The sequence below is a fragment of the Apodemus sylvaticus genome, chromosome 13 (genome assembly GCF_947179515.1).
Source record: "Apodemus sylvaticus chromosome 13, mApoSyl1.1, whole genome shotgun sequence".
Taxonomy (NCBI): domain Eukaryota; kingdom Metazoa; phylum Chordata; class Mammalia; order Rodentia; family Muridae; genus Apodemus; species Apodemus sylvaticus.
The window spans coordinates 22,550,942-22,577,770 of record NC_067484.1 but is presented as its reverse complement, the minus strand read 5'-3'; the positions used below and the strand labels follow the sequence as shown (position 1 = coordinate 22,577,770).

General features: G+C 45.0%; 1 protein-coding gene and 1 pseudogene across 1 annotated transcript in view; one reads left to right on the top strand and one right to left on the bottom strand.

Annotated features, from left to right (window-relative positions):
- Myo5b (myosin VB) overlaps positions 1-26,829 on the top strand; it is a 313,010-nt gene that overhangs the window by 66,783 nt on the left and 219,398 nt on the right. The gene's annotated exons all lie outside the window — the stretch shown is intronic.
- Positions 18,692-19,128, bottom strand: LOC127663936 (transcription factor BTF3 homolog 4-like; annotated as a pseudogene).

Sequence of the window (26,829 nt, the reverse complement as noted above, 5' to 3'; positions counted from 1 at the left end):
GTGTCGCATAGTGCCTTTAAGAAAGGGAAGCTGAAGCTGAAAAGTTGGTTTGTGCCCCTTCTGGCTCCACACAGACTACTGCTGGGAGTTTCCAGGGCATGAGCCAGACCTGCATGGCCACAGGGATGAGATCAATATGGATGTGTCCTATGGGATGTCCCTGCAGCCTTAGCAAAAGAGAAAGCTGGGACTGACCAAGCTGGTACAGGTGTTCCGTGGTTTAGTTCCTGTTTATGGGGTTATACTGTGATACTTTATGTATTACAAAATAACTAAATCATCATATTTAGCATATTTGTACCTAGTGTAGAGTAACTCCGTAGTGAGACCACATAAGGCTCTCTCACAGCTATATTGAAATTACAACACTTAACCTAGAATCACTCTTTACGGTGCATTCAACACGGAACTTACACTTGCTAGCTAACTTTGTCTCCATTAGCCAGCCCCTCACCGACTCCCAAAGGAATTGCTCTGTTCTTTCGACTTCCTATGAGATCAATGTTTTTAGGAGTCATGCAGTATTAGTCTTCCTATGCTTGGCTTCTTTCATTTAACATATGTCATCCATATTGTTGAAAGCAATAGCCTTTCTTTTTGATTATGTGCACCCTGTGTCATAAGTCATGTCTTCTCATTGGTTCATCTTGTGTACTCTTGGGTTGGTTCCAGGTCATGTCTGTCGTGAGTACTGCCACAGTCTGCATGGGGTGTATCCTGAGGACCTGTCAACGTTCTGGAGATAACCTCAACATTTACCCCCCCAAAAAAGCATATCTGCTTCCAAATGACCAGACCAGACAGTGAGAAATGTGCTCAGAGCAAGCAGGATAGGTCATGGGTAGGACCCCCTGGTGAAAGTCTGGTGCTTTACTCGTAGGTCTAACAATATCACACAAGACTCCCTTCCTTCAGTTTACACACTTACCTTTCTGCCTGGTTCCTAAACCCTTAGTAGTCCTACAGTTGTCGTCATATTCTTTAAAAGGAATTTCTCTTGGGTATTCGCTTGAAAACATTCAGACTTTTGTGGGACAGTAGACCATGCCATGAAACTTGGTACAGTTAAGTGGCCCCAGTGCCCAGGCACCCACCCGAGATGGTAGGTGGATCCCTGCTCCCCACTAGATTCCAGGTTTGGAACACATGCCACACTTCCCACATAAGAAAATCTGACCTGTGGTCATGTAGCCCCAGAACAGAGTTCTCCATGCTAATGAGGTATCTAGAGGCCCTGAAGATTTAGCCAATAAGCGTTCCTTTCTGGACATTCCTCCTTGCAAAAAGTATTTAAATTCTGGTTCACCCCAAGGAAAGAGTTGGTTTACATCCATTTCCCATGAGGAACGGTCAATAAATAGTATGGATAAACATGGATGTCTCTTCCATCAAACTGTGCTGTGGAGAGCATGAAGAAGGTCTTCGCCTACAGGGCCACACCCTAAGTCTCCCATAGAAGGCCTCTCTGTACTTCTAGAAAACCTCTGCTAAGTTAAGGACCTTCCTCAATGAGCTAAGGCAAAGTTTCCACTTCCCCAAACTGGCCTTCTCATTGTCATCAGCTTGCAGGCCCCCAACTCATTCCCAACTCCATGTGACCCAGCAGTGAAGGGATGTCTGGGAGTTTGGGAGCCTCTGGTCTGGGCCTCCTTGTAGGCCCGTGGACAACCCCCAAATTGCTCCTGAGTCCTCTGTGCAGTTTCCCAGTGGCGAATGGATGCCCAGGAGCTTGGGAACCCCAACTTTGGCTTCCCACATCTTAGACTGCATTTTTCCAGCCCTGAGCCAGTGTCTCAGTGCTTCTCTAAAGCCCAGCACCCGACGGTGATGCAGGGTAAACACACTGTAGCTCTCTGTGTGTTGTTTTTGCCCCACTGGCAGCTGGCTGGAACGCTGACCCACAGATTTTGTCTGCAATTTTTTAACATAAAGAACAGAATGATGGTGTTGATAATGGAGATTCCACTTCCCTGTGGCCTGAGGAAGCTGATGCAGCTACATGCACAGGGAAAAGATGTCCTTATTGTACACTTGGGAATGAGTGTCTGCTCAATTGAAACCACATTTTCTGCATTCTGATGAAAACATTTTAGCATCAAGTCTTGGAAAATGCTTGAACAAGAATCTTAAGATTTGAAAATAAACTCCACAAAGCTCTGAGAACAAAACTTTCCATTGTTAGAATCTATCAAAACCTACCATTACCAGGGGTACACTCCATGGTGGCTGTACACAAGGCACAGGGACATTTTGTGCTAATCATATGACTTTTTATAAATTTTTATATGAGATTTAGTCAGTCAAATTTCTTAAGCAGAACAAAATTGAAAATAGCATGCTGTGGTAGAAATGGTCTTTAAATAGACATAGTTCTTAGGTGATACTATTAGCAGTTATAGAAATGACTGAACTTTGCAGGGGGTTCCCTAGTCTATAGATTGTATGCATCTCTGAGTTATGTGCACACAACAATTATTTGATTCGGATACTCCATAAGGCTGCCAGACAGGAGAATGGTGCCTGTATCATGCAAGCCTGATGCCCATGCAGACAGGGTTCTGGTGGTCACCCGAAGAATGTGTCCCCAATAGTACTTTACACACTGCTTTCAAAGCACAAATAACTTTATCTTGTAGAACCGTAATTTTAAAAAAGTCTAAGTGACATTGTTTAAAAATGTTCAGTTCCCTGGGATTCCACATGTGCAACATCTGTGACACTTCCTCTAATATCCATTCCTCTTGCTAACCCTTGGCTACTGCTGCTAATCTGCAGTCTTTATGGTTTGTCCCAAAGATAGTTTATATTAAGAGATTTTGTTTTCCTAGCTTCTTTCATTTATCACCTTTTTTTTGGGGGGGGGGGTTGGATTTGGTTTTTTCGAGACAGGATTTCTCTGTATAGCCCTGGCTGTCCTGGAACTCACTCTGTAGATCAGGCTGGCCTCGAACTCAGAAATCCGCCTGCCTCTGCCTCCCAAGTGCTGGGATTATAGGCATGCGCCACCACTGCCCGATCATTTATCACATTTTAAAGCTTCATTCGCATTGCAATGTACAGGAGAGCAATATTCTTTTTGATAAGCTCATGGGATGACGATCGCTCTATGCTGGCTGGACCATACTTTGTTTATCCATTCCTTAGCCGATTGGCATTTGGGTTGTTTCCATCTTCTGGTATCACGAATTTTCCCCCATGTTTACATCATGGAAAAGTCCTCGAGTACCTGCTTTCATATCTTGCATATACACTTAAGAGCAGATTTCCCAGGTCCTACAGCCCTGTGTTCAGTGGCTTCGGTTTTCCAAAGCTTCCACTGCATTTAACATTTGGCTGTGTTTGAGGGTTCTGGTTTCTTCATTTCCACGGTGACAGCCACTGTTGGCCACTGTTCAGGGTTAGATATTCTACTGTGATTCTGCCTCACAATTTTGATTTGCACTTCAGGGCTGTGTTTCTAGTTGAGTGGCATCAAGAAGGAGCCACCCACGTTCCTTCTTTGGAGATGATTTCATAGGATGGGGCAAAGATTCTTTGGTGACACCTGCTGATGGATGTAGCCTCTGTGCTCATTGCTCCGGCAGTTTCTGTCTTTTGGGCTTAGATCTCACGTTACCATGCTTTGTGCATGGGGTGAGAGCTTGGTGAGAGTGAACTGTGTGCTTGCAGTAACTTAGGTGGCTCTGTAGCCACTTTGGGGTTCAGCTCAGGGCTCAGGCTTCACTCCCAGGCCCATGCACTTTCACAGGCAGTTTGAATCTTGGAAGTAGGTAAAACAAAGTAAAGGTGACTTCTGTTTCAAGTATTTTAGTCAACAGTGAAGACGCGACATGTTGTGATGAAAAGTGATCATTGGTGGTTACAAGGGTCCTGGGCGTCTATAGCTATCTTTTGAGACTGCTGAAAGCAAGGCTCATTTCCTGGGGACATCACTGTGCTGGACCCCAGAGTGTTAGTGAAGGGAACATCTGTATATGTGTAGGGAGCCACAGGATCTTTGTGCTAGTGAAGGGAACATCTGTATATGTGTAGGGAGCCACAGGGTCTTTGTTTTGTCCTTGTGACTTCGAGTGAGTATTGTTTGATTACTGAACCCTGAGGTTGCGGAATGCACACGGCAAACCTCTCCTACAGGACTCTCAGTAGTGCCTTCAGTTGGTGCTATAATGCTCAGGAAATATGTGCTGAACTGAATTGAGTCTGAGCTGATTCAAGACTGGGCCCTATTTCAACTGCATGGAAACCTGATATTTGACGTCCTAGGTGAATCTTATCTAACAACCCCTTGTATCTTTTAGATCAGCCTGATTCTCACACACTGCATTTAGAGATGCACCTACATTGCAATTTTATTTTAAAAGGTGATGCTATAATCACATTATCTTTCTCTGTAGAGATGAATGCATGTATTTTAACCATGTTTATTATATCCATGTGGGAACTGGATGCTGGAGATGAAGTCCAGAATCTAGTGCAGTCTGGAAGGGGAACCGATGTCCAAATTGAAACCCCAGCCCTTTAGGTATGCTGGGTACATATTGGGGATTCATGGTGGTGGCTGGCAGTACCCCAGGGAGCTCAGAATGGCTCCATGAAGGCACTTAAAGGATAAATAAAGAGAAAGACTCTCAGGCCAGAAAGACCAGAAGGATTTTAGAGGAAGGATCCAGACTAGTTCTGGAGGAATTTGAAAAGCAGGGAGGAGAGAGGAAGGCATCTCAACTATGGGGAGTGGTGTGTGCGAAAGGCCCAGAGGAGAGAGAGTGTGGGGAGTTGGCAGCAGACCTGGGCTTGACCTGATAACTCAGCGGCGAAGGCTGGTGGAGCTTGGTGGACATCTAAAGGTGTCCTGACAGAGTGGGGTCAGCGGTTACTATCTTCCAGCTAATTGGAAAGTCACATACGTGTCCATGTTCTTTTGAAGGAGGACTGGCCTAGAGGCATGAATTAGAAGGGATGGTCTTCCCTAGCCTGCAGGCAGCTCCTCACTGGGTAGACTTATCCTCCAGCCTCTGGCCAAGCAGAGATGTTCATTCTTGGTTTGGTGGAACTGAGACTCTCACGTGACAGACCCGTGTAAGGCTACACATGTACTTAGAGGAGAATATGCTGGACCTCAGAGGGTTGGGATATCCTCCCCAAGGCTCACCCTTTTCCCGTATCACACTGAGTGCAGAGGGGTCAAGCGGGGAGCACTGGGTGTGGTGAGTGCTCCATCTGCCAGGTGTTTCCTTGGGATTGCTCCCCTTGGCATCTCATGTGATGTTCTGTGGGCCCTGGCAACATGGACGGATGTGATCCTGAAACTTGAGCTACTGACTTCTTGCCAGCACCGCTTTCATTCTCTGCCTTCGCTGAGCTAGGCAGGGGCTTCAGAACAGGTGTGGGAGGGCATGACCTGAAGACCGCTGTTTGCAAAGGTCACGAGACTGACAATTCCTCCTACTCTGCTCAGACTCTGGAATTAGCATGGGAAGTACAGTTAGAGAACGCTTTTCACTCTCGTCTATATCCTAAGTATTGGAGAGGTTTGCTTAGACATTTAAGAATTTTTGAAAATAAATGATGCTTTCTTGTTTAATATCTCTTTCAATGCCCTGTGGGCTGGAAGATAAGTATTTTAAAGAGATCATTGGGGATTTCAACATTGCATGTATAAGGTGGGTTACTCTTCTCTTGCTCCTTTTGTTGGCTGTTGTGGGCAAAGTGGCTAGTCTGTTATGTCATTTAAAAGTATGTGTACTTTTTAGCAGAATAGTAGCAGCAGATCTCCTATGGCCCAGAGTCTCAGGCTATTGGCCTCATTAACAGAGTCAGGTTAGGTGAGGGGTTCATCTCATGGAATGGATCTTAAATTTGATTTCAACAAGTGGTTGGTTGGTTGCTCCCAAAGCATGTGTGCCACTCTTGCTCCAGGCTGTCTCACAGGCCTGTCACTGTTGTAGGTCACAGGGTGGTAGCTGGGTGAGATTGATGATTGCTTCCTTGTCTGGCATTGGATATAATACCTTCCAGCCCTATGGCCTCTAGTCAGTAAGGATAAAACTTCTAGTTTGATACCAGTTCAGTTTCTCCATGTTTGATGAGTTAAGTGTTGTCTTTAGAGATAGGGCTTTACTATCCAGCTGTGGAAAGTAACCAAGAACCTGTGGTGTTTGGGGTGTATAAGGGGGCAGCTCTGGTAAACAACTCGACAAGTATAATTCCTGGTACTGATGGTTTTACTTGGTATCATGTAATGTCTAGTTGGGGCTTCATCTCCCTGACTATGTAGTAACTCCATTTGAATTCCTCTTATACATTTTAGGAAGCTTCTACAATCATAGGTTTCCATAATGACAACCTTCAAAGGCCTTTGGTGTTAGTTGTCCCTCTCACATAGCAACAAAATGACTCCTGAATCCTGCTATATCCATAGATCAATGCACTACTCAGCCTTCTCAGAGAAGTTGCTTCTTGCAGAAGATGCTAATTAACACAGAGACCACAACTGGACAATTTAGCTCTAAATGGGTCTCAAGCCTTATGAGACCCCTTAAAGGCTTGGACATCTATGCAGAAGAAGAGGTGGGAAGATAGTAAGAGCCAGTCTCCAACCAGGCTCTGAGGAGGAAGTCACAACAGTGACTCTTAGAGTCACAACAGTGCTGATGCACACATTAACAATATACACACAATGGCCTGCACAAATTCAAGTCAGACAAAATCTCCAGCATTGGACAATGGGAAGTGGGTACAAAGTCGCACCTCTAACCAGGAAGCTGTTTACAGTTGATTCCTACTGGAACAGGGGAAACCAATTTTCTCCTATAGAACCACACTGAGTCTATCAACCACACTCTAGGACAGGCCTGATGCTCAGGAGAAGTTGACTTGGTTTAATTTAATTAAATATTGGTTTAATTTTGTTCATGGTTTTGTTATGTTTTGGAAGTTTTCTTGTTGTCATCTTTTTTTTTCTTTGTTTTCTTGTTTTTATATTTACGTATTTATGGAGAGAAAGAATGTGAATTGTGTGGATTTGGAGGATCTAGGAGTAGGAGAAAGAATATGATCAAAATATATTGTACTAGAAATTTGAAAAACAATAGATATTTCTCCTATTAGAATGTACCCAAAGCAAGCCAAAGGCATTGTTTTTATTGGCAGAATCCCTTCCAGTCCTTTTTCCTCCCAATAAGTTGTTAACAAATGCCTGGGTGAACCACTTTAAAAGGATGGGCTGCCTTCTGAAGTCTGGCTTGACTGCTGCAGATTTTCTTTATTACACGCTCTCTTAGAGCAGAAAAGGAGCCACACAAGTTCTGTAAGTGGAGGTCAGGAAGAGAATCTTTGCTGCTCACTGGCTCCTGAGACTTTGGGCAAGTCACGGATAGCCAGATGCCTCAGCTTCAGAGACTGTACCTCCCATTGAATTTCCCTGTGACCCTGCTGTACATACTAGTTGGATCATCAAACTGTCTGCAGTGACAGAAGTCTCAAAATCCAAAGACAAAAAGTTTAGGGAGATGGAATGCAACTGTTGTTATAATAAGCATGGAGAGAAAATGGAGAATTTAAAGTAATTAAGCTGAAAGACAGAAAGTTTGTAGGGTCACTGCCACCCATTCTTCTGTTCAGAATTGTTATGAATACAGCCCAAAGGGCATCTGTATCAGTGGTGAGGAGGACCCTCGCATGCTGTAGGACAGAGCTGCTCACAACGTCTGCCAGATAGCAGAACTGGCATCATGGGAGAACTGGTCAGAAGTCCAGACTCCAGGGCCTACCAAGGCCTGCAGGATGTGGGGAGGAAGCCAGGACTCAGGTACAAAGAGCCTTCCAGAAGACAATATTGCATGCTAAAATTAGATAAACACTCCTAGGAATCCAGCCACTGAGTCCTCCAGGCATAGATTTGCAGGTGAAGAAAAGGTGAAGAGAGGCTTAGTCTTTCCAGGAAGGCCAATAGCCACCTCCTGTTCTTTGAGTGGCATAGTGGACGGGCTACACCAGAGGCGCATCCTGCCCCTCATAGGATCTATGGTGATCAACAACAGCAGCTCCTGCGCTTGTAAGAAATACAGGCTCTGGGACAAGAGAGATGGCTCATTGGTACATAACATTTTTTGCTTGTAGAGGAATTTTAATTCAGCAACATGGCCGTTCTGGCTAGGGATCTTATCCAAAGATACGATCTCGCCAGAATCTAGACACACCCAGATTAGTGTGATCTGGCTGGAATACAGACACACCCTTAGTACACATCTTTAATCCCTAACAATGAAGGTAAAGTTAGTTTGTAGAAGGAATCATATATTTTTGAAAGTGATGTCTAATTGAGTAGCAGAAAAAGTGATGAATCAGAGAAAGATTTGACAGAATGTGTCAGACACGATATACTCAACTCTCATGGGAAAGGGAGGCAGTTTTACTGGAACAGTTTTACAGACAGGTTGTGGGTGAAAACAGAACAAGCCAGAGAATGAGAAGAACCCAGAAGATGAGAACATATTGCCAGAGTTAACATGACACCAGACAGAGCAATTCAGTCAAAAGCTGAGAGAAGCAGGATTGAATCAGTCTGCTTGGAGAGGAGTTTGGGCCAGAACAGCTGGTTGACCATCCAGCCGGAGTAAAAAACAAAAACAAAAACAAAACAAGAAAACAAAGAGCCTAGAAATGGTGAACTTATTCAGCAGAAAGCCTCTGCGATGACAATTACATCATCAAATAGAAGCATATTTACATCTGGTGCCCAATTATTTTTACATCTCACCCAACATTTCTAGTTGCTCTTGCAGAGAACCCAGGTTCATTTCCTAGTTACTCACATGGTGACTTACCGCTCCCATTAACTCCAGTTCCAAGAGGTCTAACACCCTTTGTTGGCCTCCAAGGGCATCAGGCATACACATGTTACACACACACACACACACACACACACACACACACACACACACATATATATATGCATGCAGGAAACACTCATACATGTAAAAGTAATTAACAAAATTTTTTAAAAGAAGAAATGAAATTCATGGGTCTGACCAGGAATGAAAAGTGGCACTATGTTAGCAAGCCCTCCAGGGTGGTTTGCAAACCTGGCATTCACATGAGCTCCAGCCTTGGCTCTTGGTTAGGTGTATAGAAAGATATGTATTTAAAATTATTAAAATCTGTAGGAGTCCTTCCCTGACACTTTCCACACGTTCAGGTTGGAAACATGTCTTTGTGGCAGATAGCTTTTTTACCCCCGTCCTGTAGGCTCTGCTGTTCATCGAGTGTCCCTATTTGGATGACCTAGGCCTTTTAGGGTTAAACCAGGACCACCTGGAACAAACTTAGAGAGTTGGGACTGAAGCTGGTCTGGTCTGAGGGTTTTTTGTTTTTTTTTTTTAAGTTGTATTCTATTGAGTTGTCATCATTTAACAAACGTTTTCTCGATTGCAGTGAGGGGAAGAGGCTGAGGCAGTAATGAAAGGGCCGTTTTCATTAGGCACGCAGAAATGTATGGCTGCCATGCACTTAAACCCATTAGTCTTTCTTTCACTTCCACACGAGATCTGGCAGTTCAAGTGGTCTGGGGGAGGAGATTAGTGTTCCACATTAAGCTTTATTTCCATTGTGCAGTAAGTGCTTCTTGTTCATGTAGGGCGAAGAGCCCCTTGGCCAAGGCATGAGGTGCCACATGCTGGTGATATTATATAAGCCAAGAGCCATTGTGTGGGCTCAGACCTAAGCCTGGGAGGGCTCCTAGAGAGAAAGGACTGTTTTTAGCAAGCATGTCATTTCCATTAGGAGCAAACGCTGGGAAGCTGTTCTGCCTCTTTCTTTTCTCTCTTTCTTTCCCACTCTGGTGGGTAGTACAAGTCCTGTCAATAGAATGTCCTGAACGTACACTTCCCCCCTTGGGCTTTACAGAACACTTAAAGAGCTTATTCTTCCATTTTATATGATGGGTTCTGGTCTAGAGAGAAAGTCAGACTCCTGGGGAGATAAGATATACAGAATCACATAATCCAAACTTAAAAGATTTCATAGCAGATGTCTTCTGGAACTGATTTCTTATGCTTAGAGGTCAGAAAGGGTTCTCTCTGGCCTGGTTGCGTGGCTAGAGGAGCTGTCCCAGGCTGAGGGAGACAGGCTTTACAAAGCTACAGGGGAACTGCTGTGCCCTTGATGCATCTTTATGGAAAGACTGAGGAAATAAGTTCAGAGTTCAGATTCAAGACTATGTCATTTTTAAAATGTGATTTTGATGTTTCTTCTCTAGAGAGTGTTTGTAGAAATTCATTGCAATCCTCTGCTTTTATACAACCTTGGTCATATTCTTTTCTTTTCTTTGTTTTTTGTTTTTTTGTTTTGTTTTGTTTTTGTTTGTTTGTTTTTCAAGACAGGGTTTCTCTGTGTAACCCTGGTTGTCCTGGAACTCACTCTGTAGACCAGGCTGACTTTGAACTCAGAAATCTGCCTGCCTCTGCCTCCTAAGTGCAGGGATTAAAGGCGTGCGCCACCACTGCCTGGCCACTCAACTAAGTGGGACAAACAGAACATACTTAGTCTTGACCCATACTCCTCCTTAAAAAATAAGGAAGAAAATTTTGAAATGAACTACTAAATACACAGGAAAGTGTTCAGCGATTACCAGTCAGAGCATAGGACTGAGGTTTCTCTCTCAGCAAAATGACAGTTGCTGGTACCTAATGGCATTGAGTGTGGCAGCAGGGTGAGGGTGTCATTGAGCTTGCACGTGTAGCTTGTACGTAGAATGTGTTCACAGCTAGAGAACGTCAGGTGCCCTCTCTCTCCCTTATGCTGATTTTGTATGCCTTGCTTTTGGAACCTTGGTTTTCCTTAGGCATCTCCATGTTAATAGAGGGTTTGGTCAACAAACATTCTTCAGTTCCAGACGTGTTACCGAGTGAGTCTCAGGTGGGACCAGAGAACATGCTCAGCTGATGCTGCTGCTGCTGGCCTGGACCACACTTTGGAAACAGCTGTCTTGACTCAAGCAAGGTTAAATCTCTTGAGACCAGGGTTTGTCTTGTCTCCCAATGTGTTGACTGAGCACTTGACACATTGGCGACCTAAATGTAGCCAATTACTTTTTTGAGTTAAAGCGAAAAGCTCACTTGCTATACAAGTGAATTATTCCAGTTTAGTAATTCAACCAAGTGTTCTTTATTGGCACAACTACTTCTAAGCTGCGTTTGAGCTTTCTTTTTTTGATTGGGAAATGAGTGTCCTGCCCCCCATGCGTTCATTTGGTGACAGTGCAGTTCTTTGTTTTTTGTTTTTTGGATTTGGTTTTTTTCAAGACAGGGTTTCTCTGTATAGTCCTGGCTGTCCTGGAACTCACTCTGTAGACCAGGCTGGCCTCGAACTCAGAAATCCGCCTGCCTCTGCCTCCCAGAGTGCTGGGATTACAGGCGTGTGCCACCACCGCCCGGCTGACAGTGCAGTTCTAAAGACTGATTGTGGAGTGTGTAGGTTCTGGCTATTGACTACAAAATAAAAGTTAAAAGCTACCTGGCACCTCCAAGCTCCATCCTGACAGCACAAGGAAGCTCACTGAGGAGGGATACCCCACCATAAGGGACATGTGAGGACTGGGGCATCACCTTAAGGTGAAAGGAAAGTAGTGATGCCTCCCTGGAGTGACAGCAGTTCCTCTTGGTCCTGCTGTTGAGAGGGATGTTTAACAAGGCCATTCTCGGGCTTTCTTAGACTTTCATTTATTAAATTGACCGCTCCACTTTAAACCTTCCTCCAGGAAGAGATTCATTTACTTAATAGGTAGGAAGTTCACATTTGTGTGAGCCAAAGTTGGCTTAGCACTGACAGTCCATTTGGCTCTGGTGGGGGTCAGTCAAAGCCCCACTGAACTTGTGATGAGGGCCTCTGCCCCACTAACTGGATTTACACCATCTTCCTCTTCCTGCCTCCCTGGTCTGAGCCCATAAATTATATGCTGTGGTCTGGCTACCTATTAGCCTAGACTGCTTAGACTGCTAAATGGTGATGACTATTTGCTTTTCTTAAGCATTATTTGTTGTTTTGGGTAATGCGAAATGCCTCTGCCAAGCACCAAGGTTTTGGGAAAATACCCCGTACCTGGAAATAGATTCTGTAGTTGCTCATTAATAAAACACTTAGGTTGATACACTTGCCTTTCTCTCGGGTACTTAGAGTGCTCTCTCCTTCACTGAGTAAGTTGGACGAGTCTAGCCTGGTGAGGAATTACTGGAGAACAAGGGAAGGCCTCGGCTAGGGCACTGTTACCTGAAGCCTTGGCCACAGCCGAGGTGCCGATCGACCGCTTTCCTCATCCTTGACTTTGTGTGTTCTTTGTATTGCAGACAACATACATTGCGCGGAATAATGAATGACACTGACATTTTGTACATGAAAACTAAACTTTACCATTTGAAATGGTGGCCTGTGCCTCAGTTTACTCATCTAAAAATGGTGGCGACACCCGCCCACTGCCATTGTGTATTACTTTATGGAGTTGACAGCAAGCCAGCTGAAGCAGTCACAGGCATGCTAAGGGCTTTAAGCGCTGGGCCACGGGCGAACAGGAGGCTCAGGTGGCGGAGAGATTTTAATGCTATAAATGGGGCTGCGAAATGGAAGCTTAATCTGTTGAAATCTGATCCCATTTGCTCGGTGTAAGGAATGAAGTTGGGAAATCAATAAAATGAGTTAATTGTGTGCTCCCTCTCTCTGCAGTCGGTGTAGCAGCTCTTTAGGATTTGACAGAAGCTCAGCTTCCAGACTCTTTAAGCTAAAACAGCATGTGTGATTCCTGGGAGATAAGGAGAGTGGTCTGAATTACTTCCAAAGAGGGTAATAACAATCTACCACGGTGAGGGGAGTGGTTAGGGGCTTTCGGAGGAGCGCCCTGGAGGAGTTCGCCTTCAAAACTCAGGCACTCACTTCAGACTTTAAAGCCCCAGCATACCTATCTTGGGGAAGTTAAAGCTTTCCTGGGTGATTTAATGCACAGAAACGAAATGCCCCACCTGAGCCCATGACAAGGCCACAGCCGATGATGTTCAGACAGCAGGAGGAGGTGCAGCAGCTCTCTGACTTGACTGGATCCTAACAGAGCAGTGTTCCTTAGCCCGGTGATAGACTTTTCTCTGATGTGCGCATGCCTCCCTCTTTCATACAAATATGAGAAAGTTATCTGCCTCCAGACTCTGCAGGATTGATCACAGCACATCACAGAGGAGAGTGGTTTGTATCACAGCAGTCCTGGGACTGCAATAGACCTGAGCTAGTTCCTGGGACAGGGACAGGTCAGGTTCACTGTCCTCCATCAGGCACTTACAACCTTTCTGAGCAGGTACACATCCTTTGAGAGAAAGGATGGGGAGCCGCTGAGAACCCCTCCTGTCACTCAGCGGGTGGGTGGAGGGCCTGGGCAGGGAGCCTGAGGCTCCACTAAAATACCTCAGCAAATAACCATTAATTCCTGGCAATGAGAATATGTTCTAATTGTGCATTATTCATAGGCAATCAGCATCGCATAACCTTCGTTAAACAAGACTATTTTAAACTTTAATGTGGGTGATAGGCCTGGGTGTTTGTGATTTGGATTTGGGGATTGTGTTGTGTTAATAAGTGTCTTATTGAAATAAATGGCCCCATTTGTTTTAGCGTTGTTATGGTGGAGAAACAAGATGCTCTTCTAGGGGTGGCTGCAGCAACTGGCTCCTTTCCATGAGCACAGTGACGACAGTGTTACTGTCACTAGTCGGGGATTATTTTCACGAAGGTACCAAGTTCCTACTGTGTGCCTGCTTGGAAACGCACTGCTTTTTTAAGGAGTTAGCACTATACCAGAGAACCGCAGAAGGGAGAGCCGGTACCCAAGGGCCCTCCTTGGCTTGAGGCAGATAGGAGTGGAGTCTTGACAGCCTGTCACATGCCACGCTGACCCTTGACCCTTGAGTTCGCCAAGTGAGTTGCCATGCTGAGCTTAGCTGGTGTACTAAGCCTGAGCTGCAGCCACAGCCTCTCTGGAATGCAGTCTGATGGGCAAAGAAGGGGCTTCGCTTTCCGTCTTGATGAGAGTGTCTCAATGCCTAGGTTGCCACGATGAGTTGGCACAAATGCAGTGTGTGTGTGTGTGTGCGTGTGTGTGTGTGTAGAACTGTACATGTTTTTCCACATCGTTTCACAGAGTGAGGCTCTGATGTCTTGTTGCAGGTCTCTTCAATTCCTGTTCTGCTTTGTCCCACTCAGTATTTATGAGTCACACCTTAATTTCCAACTTTTCTCTTCTGCAGTAATTTCCTGGAAAGGCCTTCTTGTAAACAAATTATTGTGTGTGTGTGTGTGGTCTGTCTGTCTGACCATGTCCATGACCAGGGATGCTGTATACGCATGCTTAAGTGTGCAGGCTAGAGAACCGTCTTGTGGAGTTCACTAACTTGTTCTTCCCACCTTTACCTGGATGCTGGGGGATCAAACTCAAGTCATCAGGTCTTGACTGAAAGAATCTTTAGTGCTGAGCCATTCTACTGGTCCAGCGTTTGTTTCCTGCCCTGAGCTGTGGGTCAGTCTCAGGGCCTTGTGTGTACCAGGCACTGGCAATGCCACTGAGCTACGCCCTTGGCTCAGCCTGTCTCCGATCCGAAGAGTGCCCACGGCTTCTCTGAGCATGTTTCTCAGCCCCGTGTTGCTTTCAAGGGTCCTTGTGTCTGAGGATTTCTTTCTCACTCTATTGTGAGCTCCCTACTATGTGATGTCCTCCGGGCGGCAGCAACCTTGTCCATTTTCTCAGTGCCTAGACCCTGCCTGACACATAGTAGGTATTCTGTAAGGTGCCACACAGTGCTCTGATGACTCTCTTCCTTTTCCTTTTATTGAAAATATATCAGCCGGGCGGTGGTGGCGCACGCCTGTAATCCCAGCACTCTGGGAGGCAGAGGCAGGTGGATTTCTGAGTTCGAGGCCAGCCTGGTCTACAGAGTGAGTTCCAGGACAGCCAGGGCTACACAGAGAAACCCTGTCTCCAAAAAACCAAAAAAATCCAAAAAAAGAAAGAAAAAAAAGAAAAAAAAAAGGAAAAAATATCGTGATTACTTCCCCCACCACCCCCGCCATTCAGGTGAGTCTTAAGCATTTCCAACATAAATGTATTAGGAGAGCTTTCCTAGGTGAAGAGCAGAGTCCTTCAATAGGTTAGATGCTCTAGGAAGTTAGAATAGGCACATCAGTTCTAAAACTCAGTGAGCTTTAGCCTGTGTACGCTGTACAGACTTATCACAGGGATAGTTAGAGAGGCTTCTGCAAACGTGGCCCTGGGGATAGATGTCAGTTATGACTGACCACTGAGGGTTTTGTTTATCTAACCCACAGAGTGTGCACTAGTTAAGGATTTGCTCCCAAGATTGCAAAAAGGATAAAACATAGAAGAAAAATTTTTTGCCTACAAATATAAATTATGATCTGGAAACTGGGTCCATACCTGTCAGTCTCTGACTAATCTATGAAAATGGTCAACTGCTTGATGGCCCTCTTCACACTTTAATTTTTTTCTTGCAAGAACATGTTCCTTATATGAATAATGGTGATGAAATTCTATCAGTGCTAGCCTCTCTGTCCACCTTTGAAACGGCTGTGATTAAGTCAGAGGCTGAGCACCACCAATCAGAAAGCACAGCAGTGGTTACCACATATCCCAATGATCGCAGTATTTAAAAAATGTATTATCTCATAATTTCGTGTGTGTGTGTGTGTGTGTGTGTGTGTGTACACATATATGGCTATCATCTGTCCTATTATCTTCATTTTCTTCACTCTCTTTCCACTGAACAAACCCTTTCTTCCCCCAGATCCCCTTTCTACCCTTGTATCTTTTGCCTCACTGTGGCCCATTGCAGCTAATTAGGGTTGCTGGCAACAGCATGGTGGGAACATGTGCATGCAGGACAGGGGAGAAGTTATTGACTTAATCAAGGACAAGGCCCAGGAATGTCACAGAAGATACTGTTTCCTAATGTGATCTCCATCCAAGGATGAAAGCCTTGCCAGTGGGAGTTCCGTGACCTAATCCTGACTCCACGCCAACTATTCTAGAGAAGCTTTGTCTGCTGCTGTCTTCGTGTGCTCTACTGTGATGTAGGGTCATCACGTGATGTGCTTACAGTACTGTGTCCTTTAGTTGGAAGAAATATATGTTTATTTCTATTTCTTGCCTCAGTCCTATACTTTTAAAAAATTTCACTTATTAAAAAAAGGACCCTTGCACTGTATTGTTGAGATAGATCCCCTGTGGTTTGTAGATCTAATGAAGCCATTGTTCTTACAGACCCATAAAAACATCTTTGGAAATACTGCTAATAGAGTAATACTAGGTTTCTTAGAGTCTCTATTAGAGTTCTCTAGAGGATGAGAACCAATAGAATGGATCTACCTACCTACCTACCTACCTACCTACTTATCTAATTATTTACCAATCTATCTACCTCTCTGTCCATCTGTCTGTCTCTGTCCATCTATCTATATATGTGTCTGTCTGTGTCTATTTACCTATGTCTGTCTGTCTTTCTGCCTATCTATATCTATCCATCCACCCATCCATCCATCCATCTATCCATCTATGTATCTATAAAGGAGATTTATTGAGTGAATGACAGACTGTGGGTTAGCGAGTCCGAATGGCTGTCTCCTAGCGGAAAGGCCAAGAATCCGTAGTTGTTGAGTCCAGCTAGCTGGGTGTCTCAGTGCTCTTCAATCTGTAGTGCACTTCCAGAGATGCCATTGAAGTAATGGGCCAGCAGCAGAAAGGATGAGTTTGTCGGCTAGACACTGGGCAAGCAGCCAAAAGGTAAAGGCCTCCTCCCTCTATGTCCTTATATGTAGGTGTATAAGATGTACCCAGATCTAGGGTGACTTTTCTTGATTCAAATAATCCAGTCAAGAAAATACTAAACAGGTATGTGTGGCTGCTTAGGTTTTAGTTGATTCCAGATGGAGTCAAGATGAAAACCAAGACCAGCTAGCACAGCTTCCTACCTTAATGGCCTGTCCCTGTCCTTGAGATCCTGCGTTCATAGAGTGTAACTGACTAGAGTGAACATTTTCAGGATACAAACCCCACATTTGACATGGAGAGTTAGAGGAGCAAGGGAGATAGCTCATGCACTAAAGTGCTTACTGTGCAACCATGAGGATCTAGATCCCCAGCACCCACAGAACAAGCCAGGAATGGTAGTGGACACCTGTAATCCCAGCTCTGGGGGACCAGAGGCAGGAGGATTGCTGGAGCCTGCTAGCCAGCAAATCTAGTTGAGTCTGTGACTTTTCAAGTGCAGTTATATCATGTCTGAAAAAAATAAGATACCTATGTGCATACAACTAAACGTGTGCACACATATGTACATACACAAATATGAGAATTATGCACACACAAAAATGAGAAATATTAATGAGTATATGACAGTCACATTCACACAAAAGCAAAGCACACAAGAGGTAACAGAATGAACTCTGTCAACAGAACATAAATAACTCTCAGTGTGGAGAAGGGGCAAGCCACAGGAAAACATTCATTCCTATGGAGGTCAACTATAGGCAAACCTTGGCCCTGTGGTCAAGAGAGTCTCAAGTTTGTGGTCTGATTATTAAGATAAGTAAGATTATTCAGAAACGATGGGTGGATAACAGCTTGTCCTGGAAGGTCAGGGCACTTGCTGGGAGGATCCCAGGGTGCATCCTTTAGCTTCCTGGTTACACAGATGTTTATTCCCTAATAAGAACGCTGACTATGTATGTGCATAACATGCATTCTATGACATGAAAATGTGCAGAACTAAATGGCGATGACCCAGGATGCATTTCTTTGCCTTGCTACATGTCTGTGTAGTTCTGGAGCTGGGAAAGAGCTCTGGATCTCTGGGTTGCAGAAATAAACAGCCGTGCTGCTGGGAGTCAACCTCTCCATCTCATTTCCGGTACACATTTGCAAATTGAGGAGGTGGGTCGTGGAATTCGTAGTCTTTACAAGTTTCATTTCTAAAATGTCATCACCTAAGATCACAGAGAACGGAGCTCTCTGAGGCTGCCTGTCCTGTGGTGCGTGCTTTCCCTGTGGCTCTGAACTGAGGGAAGCTGATGCAAGGTCATGTGTCCTATCAGTTACATTATGTTCCCCTCCCCCATCTTCTCTCCCTCCCTCTCCCTCTCCATCTTCCTCTCTTCCTTCCTCCTTTGTACCCGCTTCTCTCTAAGGAATCAGTTTTTTAAGGCCAACATTCAAATTTTCACTCTTTCCTTTTTCTTTTATTAATGTAAAGATTTGCTTTATTTCTATTGGAGGAAGGAATAGGATAGATATAACTGTTATCCAATCTGCTATCCTCTGTGTACACACATACCCACACACATACATATACATATGCACCAAAAGTTCCCCCCAAAAAACAAAAACAGCCTCACACTGTACCAATACTTCATATTTTGACCAAAAGAACAGATCCTGGGAAGAAGTGCAAAATGCAAAATCAAATGACCGAGAAATGCTGAGCAAAGGGCGTCATTAATATACAGAATATTTATATTACTGAACTAGTAACAGGTGACGTGTCTGTAAAACTTCAGAACAACAGTGCTGATTGTTAAACCCAATCCACACCAGCTCCCAAACCCAGAGGAGTTTAGTTAGCTTCATTTTTCAGTGCTTCATCAAAACTTCCTACAAGATCTGGAACATCATCATCCTCTTCATCAGTGTCCTCTGGTCTGGGCGCTTTACTGTCCAATGCTTGACATGGGAACCGTTCTGCTCACTCTCTAAGGCTCGGTAAGCTGTCAGCACCAAGCTGACTTAATATCCCAGGAGGTATTTCTGTGACTGGTTTGGCTTCTGAGTGACCAGTAATTGCAAAGGTGTTAGTGGAGAGGGAAGCTTGGACTTCGGGATTGTTTGAAATAATAACTGCTCTATCATCTTTAATCATGTTCACCTCTTTAATATACCAGCTGTATTGCTCACAGTCAGTTTCTTTAGTGAACTCTGAAGCTTTTTGTCATCACCAGTAGCTGTTCTATGCACCACCTTCTTCCTGTTAGCTGTCCCCTTGCCCCTGTCCAGACCTGAGCTTGAAGTTTGGCTAACTTTTCTTGATTCATGCTGTTGGTAAATCGGGTCTCTTTGGAATACCAAACAGAACTCTAAAAACATCTTTACTTTCTATTTTTTCTTTTCTTTTAATTCAATATATTTTTTATTTACATTTCAAATGATTTCCCCTTTCCTGGCTCCCCACTCCCCGAAAGTCCCATAAGCCCTCTTCCCTCACCCTGTTCCCCCATCCACCCTTTTCCACTTCCCTGTTCGGTATTGCCCTATACTGATGCACTGAGTCTTTCCAGAACCAGGGGCCATTCCTCCTTTCTTCTTGGACATCATTTGATATGTCTTGGGTATTCCAAGTTTCTAGGCTAATATCTGCTTATCAGTGAGTGCATACCATGATTGATCTTTTGAGACTGGGTTACCTCACTTAATATGATGTTCTCCAGCTCCACCCATTTGTCTAAGAATTTCATGAATTCATTGTTTCTAATGGCTGAATAGTACTCCATTGTGTATATATACCACATTTTTTGTATCTATTCCTCCGTTGAGGGACATCTGGGTTCTTTCCAGCTTCTGGCTATTATAAATAGGGCTGAGCATGTATCCTTATTACATGCTGAGGAATCCTCTGGGTATATGCCTAGGAGTGATATAGCAGGGTCCTCTGAAGTGATGTGCCCAGTTTTCTGAGGAACCACCAGACATCAAACTAAATGGAGAGAAACTTGAAGCAATCCCACTAAAATCAGGGACTAGACAAGGCTGCCCCTTCTCTCCCTATCATTTCAGTATTGAGGTACTAGCTAGGGCAATTAGACAACATAAGGAGGTCAAAGGGATACAAATTGGAAAGGAAGAAGTCAAATTATCACTATTTGCAGATTATATGATAGTCTACTTAAGTGACCCAAAAAACTCCACCAGAGAACTCCTACAACTGATAAACAACTTCAGCAAAGTGGCAGGTTATAAAATCAACTCAAGCAAATCAATCAAGCCTTCCTATACTCAAAGGATAAGCAGGCTGAGAAAGAAATTAAGGAAATGACACCCTTCACAATAGCCACAAACAATATAAAGTACCTTAGTGTGACTCTGACCAAACAAGTGAAAGATCTGTATGACAAGAACTTCAAGTCTCTGAAGAAGGAAATGGAAGACCTCAGAAAATGGAAAAATCTTCCATGCTCGTGGATTGGCAGGATTAATATAGTTAAAATGGCCATCTTGCCAAAAGCAATTTACTTTCTATTATTACCAGATGTTCTGATACACCCCTTTGAGTGTTCTAGTGTGGTGAGTTACGGTGGTTCTCAGAGCTCCACTCTGGTCCTTGCACCTGAGCCTGAACCACCCCCAGATGTTGCTGCTTGACTGCTGTCTCTGACTGCCAGAGTTTAGTGTGCCTTTCAGCAGGGCTGAGACACCTCTCATCCATCTGCTTCCAGTCTGGGGTTTAGTAATGGAGATGCTTCCTGACGTATCCACATCTGTGCATTTGAAAAATCAAGTTGTCTTCTAGGGCCCTGCAGAGATTTGGTATACTGACAACTTAGAATTCTATTGCTATGAAGAAACACCCTGACCAAGGCCACTCCTGTCAAAGAAACATTTAATTAGGGGCTTGCTTATAGTTTCAGAGATTTAGGCCATTATTATAGTAGAAAAATGGCAGCACCCAGGCAGACATGGTGATGGAGAAGTAGCTGAGAGTTAAGATCCTCAGGCAGCAGGAAAAGTGAGCCACTGGGCTTGGCTTTCACTTTTGAAATCTCAAAGCACCTCCCCCACCCAGTGACATACTTCTGTTGCTACTTTGTTTCCAACCCAATTCCCCGATAAAAGAAAGCTCAACTCAATCAATTAACAAAGCAAGCTACAAGCCTAGATTGGGCAGATCTCCCACTCCACTGCTCTATTTCCCATATATTATCCCATATAACTTGCAGTTTCTCCAGGCCAGGAGCTTCTCTCTCAGCTGCCTCTTCGTTCTTAGCCTGTCGCTCCTCCCCTTCCTCTCAGCTCCTCCCACTTCCTCCTGCCCAGTCATTGGCTCAAGCCTTTATTTGTTAAGTTAAGGTGGGGAGAAGGTTCACAAGGGGCAACCCCTCATTTGCAGCCCCTCTGAGGAGTGAAATTAGCATCAAAATACAAGCCCAGGGCTATCCACAACATACTTCCTCTAACATGGCCACACCTCCTAATCCTTATCAGTGACACTTTCTAATAACCAAAAATTAACATACACAAGTCTCTGCTTACTCAAATCACGTGTTTACTCAAATCACCACATTCTGTGACCTGTGACCTTGGTGCCTTGATTTCTCTCACCTCCCCAGCACTGTTAGCAAATCTCTCAGTCCCCATGTTAGATGGAATATCCAAGCTCTGTGTTTCCATCTAGGCTGCCCTCAGCCCTCTACCCTTGTGATTGCTCTCTATCCTGAAAGGTGAGAGATCTTTATCTTCTGTCCCTATTTCTGGATATGGGGTGCACAGTGCTTGCCTTATTCTGAAAAAGTACATAGTGCTAAGGTATATACCTCCACTGGGTCAGCTTAAGGTTGTTTTAACGGACCATGTGCCACTGTCTCTTCAATGCTTCCTGTCCTAGTGTCCAGCTTAACGTGGCAGGAAACCTTCCCACTGGACCTTCCAGCATTTTGGAATGCTGTATTGCTAACCAAAGCCACCATGCCATAATTTGGTCTCCAGAACTTGTTTATCTTTCAATGGAGCCTGGACTGTCAGCTTCCAATATGTCCTACTTTTAAGAGTCAGGTGTCTCTTAGTAAATGATTGGCCTCACACCAAAGTGGGAGTTGCAGCATAGTCTCAGGTGTGATATTGTCTCCAGCTCTCTCCTGGCCACATCAGTATCAAGAAGTATTAGCATGCTCTGCAAAGGAATGCCCTCTGCAACTGTTCTGTTTGCTGATTCCTAGGTCTGAAGGGCTGGGAGGATAGATGCACTCTCGCGTGCGACTCTGCCTTTTTCAACACCCATGACCATGCTTGGCAATAACCACTATCACTCAATACTCTGGAGCCTGAGCAGTGACTTCTGCCCTGGGGTTCCGGGTGGAGAGAAGAGAGGCTAACGTCTCCTTTGGCTCATATCACACAATGAAGCTCTCAGACATACGTCACACTGCTGTTGCCTGCTAGCTGTTGAGGTCCTCTTGCTCTCAGTAGATCTGTTGACTGGGAAGAGTAGAGGCTTCATTAGATCAAGAAAGTTAGGATTCCTTTATCTGAGAAAGTCACCTTCTCAGTTCCGTGTGTACACTCTGCACCCTGTGGCCCATCCCCAGTGTGACAGCTCAGGAGGAAATGAGATTCTGATTTAGCAGAAGCAGATGTCACATAAAATACTTTGTGCTTGCCTTATAATAGCCTCAACAGTGAAAGAGAAATAGTCAGTTAAGAATTACTATAGTGAACAGATGTACCCATGTAGTAAGGAGAGGATGCTCTTTGCCTCTGTCTCTGGCCTGTGATTACACACCACCTTAAACCCATCTTCCAGTTGGCTGCCAGGTCTCTGCTTAAATGTTGGCTGGGTGACTTGGCTGTGAGCTCAGAAGGTGCCCACCCCATTGCAGGAGGCAAATCTCTGAAGTTTCCCTAGGATGATGAGAGTCTCTGTCTAGACTGTAGTGCCTCTGCCTTCCCTTAAGTATCCCTAACTAGTCTAGAGAGTCCATGAGAGTACAGGGTGGGGAAGGGTACTACTAAGTATTGGTAATGAGATTTTTGGTAGGGGTTAATGTCCAGTATCAAATGCTTAATAGCCTTGGCAAGGCCAGATGACTTTGCAGGGGAAATAATAAGATGTTCTATTTCTTAGTCAAACTGTAGCATACACAGACAATTATTGAAAGGACTCAGAAGCCCAGTCCCATATAAAAGCAGCATAAAATTCAATGTCAGATGTCTCTACTTCTTGCAAAAATGCCTCCTGAAGGCCTAAATTTCTTCTACTTTGGTAGGATCTCATGTTCTCAGACTATTGGAGAAGAGCCCGTGAGTTCCCAGACTGTACATTGAGTCAAGGCAACAAGGCCCTGCCTCTGAGGCTGAGGCAGGTCTGTGGCAGTAGGAGCCCTGTCCCGTGTCTCTGTGTGTCACTGTGCTGCCTCCAGTGTCCTAAAACAGTGGTCACATGCCACTAGACTATTTTGAAACCTCTAATGGCATCCTATGTGAAAAGCCTCTCTACATTATAGCTCAACACCTCCAAACCCACACCCTCCAATGCTTGGTGGGCATTTCCTGTTTTAGGTATTTTTGTGTTTTTATCTCTTTTGTAATGCCAATTACTTTTTGAGCAGCAGGTACAGGAGACGAGGACCCACAGACTGGAAACCCACATGCTTAGTTTTCATTGAGAAACTTGATATTGCGGTGCAGTAGGTGTGGGTTGACACCACGGTAGATGGATTGCCGGGAAACGAGATGGGCTGCGCATGCTTGGCACCTAGCAGCGGTTGCAAAGGACGTTCACTTGGTAGTTATTCTGAGGTCACTCACATGAAAGTCACCGCCCTTCTCTCATCCAGAGGAGTGTACACGTTTATGATTTTGACAGTGGCCCGGGTACTGAGGCAGGCACCTGGGGAACAGATCACCTGACTTGCTGGGACATTTCCTGCAGTTCAGGAGCTAGGCTGCATGGAGCCAAGGTGCCACTGTGGGACCCGAAAGGCAGCCTGGTTTCTGGTTGATCTAGGGTTGAAACCCTAGGGACGGGAATGCCGCAGGTGGCCCGGTAGGGGATAACCTGCAAGGGATGGTAGGCGTTTTTGCCACACCCTTGGACAGGAGACCACAGATGTGGCCATCAGTCACGTAAGGGCAACACCCCAAGCCCCTCCACAGGTAGAAAACTGTAGCCTCAAGACAGATCTCTATTTTAATGAGGTACCTAAAGGTCTGAGGGGCCTAACCAATAAACTCCCCTTCACAGACACTCCTCCCTGCAAAAGGTATTTAACCTCAGGCCGGCCCTGAGAAGGTGAGGTAGGGTTTTACTCATCACTACTCTCCGCCATGACAATAAATGCCTCAAAACCATGGACTGCCAGGCTGCCCGCCAAGCAAGCCAAGGACTCCTCCCCAAGGGACCCAGCCGGAGCTCCCCTCCTTTCCCCTGTGACCCCAGGCTAGATCCAGCCCGCAGGGTCCCCAACTCTATTTTCAGCTCTTCTGCAGAATCCAGTGGTGTCTGGGTGCCCAAGAGTCACCAGATGGTCCTGGCCTCTCTGCAGGCCTAGGGACCCCTGAGCTGGCTCCGGGCAGTCCCCCAGGACCTCAGACTGCACTCCCCCCAGCCCTGGAGCAGGGTCGCAAGGCTCCTCATAGCCTGACACCTGCCCAACACCGGCAGCGGCAGTGTGTGGAGTAAGTGCCATCAAGACTCCTGTGTCGCCTCCTGAGTGGCCAGAGCCCCAAACGGACATGGGACACTTTACCCCGCATGCCATCTTCTGAGCTGCTCTCAGGTGAATGCTCTCGGCTCATCATTTGGACTTTTGCTGGTTCTGAGTTACTCGTGGTCCTAGAGCATGGGCTTGCCTGGATCACACAGAAAAGCTGGCTCTGCAGTGTGTACTACCTGAGATTTGTCTCATTCATTTCTGAGTCTGTCTGTCTGTCTGTCTGTCTTTTTCCTCTGTTGAAATCCTGCCTATCCTGGAGACCTTCCCCTGCCAGTCTAGCTCCATGCAACTATGCTGCTGACAGGTACCACACAGCTGTTTTGAAATCTGCATTGCAAATCAAAACAACCCTGAGATTTCACCTCACACCAGTCAGAATGGCTAAGATCAAAAACTCAGGAGACAGCAGGTGCTGTCAAGGATGTAAAGAAAGAGGAACACTCCTCCACTGCTGGTGGGGTTGCAAGCTGGTACAACCACTCTGGAAATCAGTCTGTCGGTTCCTCAGAAAATTGGGCATGATACTACCAGAGGATCCCGCTATACCACTCCTGGGCATGTACCCAGAGGATTCTCTAGCATGCAATAAGGACACATGATCCACTATATTCATAGCAGCCCTATTTATAATAGCAGAAGCTGGAAAGAACCTAGAGATCCCTCAATGGAGGAATGGATACAGAAAATGTGGTATATTTACACTATGGAATACTACTCAGCTATTAAAAACAATGAATTCATGAAATTCTTAGACAAGTAGGTGGAACTGGAAAATACCATCCTAACTGAGGTGACCCAATCACAAAGGAACCCACATAGTATGCACTCACTGATAAGTGGATATTAGCCTAGAAGCTTGGAATACCAAAGAAACTATTCACATATCAAATGATGCCCAAGAAGAAGGAAGGAAAGGCCCTGGTCCTGGAAAGGCTCAGAGCAGCAGTGTAGGGGAATACCAGGACAGGCAAACAGGAAGAGGTTGATTGGGGAACAGGGGAGGGAAGAGAGCTTATGGGACTTTGGGGGAGGGGGGATCCAGGAAAGGGAATATCATTTAAAATGTAAATAAAGAAAATATCTAATAAAAAAAAAAGAAATCTGCATTGAGACCTGTAAGGCATGGAAGACTTCCCTTTTGGAACGTTTTCATCATGAGAAATAGCTGAGTTCTAGGACACACCCTAGTGTTGATTCTGGTAGGATTTGGGGGACACCAAATGCCAATATTATAATTTAACTAGAAACTAGGCAACAGGATGGCTGGGTTTAGTGTCTGTTGCTTTAAAACTACAACTTGACACTCAAGTTATTTGAACAGTACATGCATAAAGTAATAAGCTGCTTAAAGCCGTGTAGGGCAACCACATATCTTTTGGTGTTGGTAACGCACAATCCCACAGATGCATACCCAGGGGGCTGCCTGATGGAAGAGCCAAGGCAAATCATTCTGTGGCGGGGACGCTCCTGTGGGCAGAACTCTGGGAGGAGTGACTGTCTTGCTCCTGCGTAGTCTCTTGTGAACCTTGGATGTGGCCCAGGCCATAAGAAGTTGACCCTTGCCCTGTCATTACATCGCTGTGCTCTTGGGCACAGAACAGAGGTAACACCCTCTTTGTTATAGACGAGCTTTAGTTTCCTGGTTGGTGATTTCTCTCCAAAACCAAGATGTCTCTGGTTTTCTCTCTACTTTATGATCAGTGCTGAGAGTCCCTTGTGGCCACCAGACCTATAACTACCTCTCTGTGCTCCCTGGGGTGGCAAGGACATGCTGGGGAACCTTGTGAGGCTTGGCTGTTCTGTTCTTGGCAACCACTGGTTGATATTTGGTGATTAAGGTAATACTCTTGTTAGGTGTATTGACTACTTTGCTCTGTAGTAGAGATACTCAGCTGTGGGTCATGACCCCTTTGGGGTGGCCCAGCAACCCTTTCACAGGGGTTGCATATCAGATATCCTGCATATTAGATTTTTACATTACAGTTCATAGTAGCAACATGTTATGAAGTAGCAACAAATGTAGTTTTAGGGTTGGGGGTCACCATAACAAGAGGAACTGCATCACAGCATTAGGAGGGTTGAGAACCACTGTTCTACAGGGATGGTTTTTAACAGACTGTAGCTTATATATCTAAATGTGTTTGGTTGAGTCAGGTTAGGACTCATCCAACAGCACTGCACTTGCTCAAGAGGTTTTAGAATGCCTCATACTGAGTTCAAAGAGGTTTTATACGTTAGCACAGATGGAACAAGTTTGATTAGTACAATTATACAGGTCCTTTCGCAGTCTTCTAATGGGTCTGGTTAATC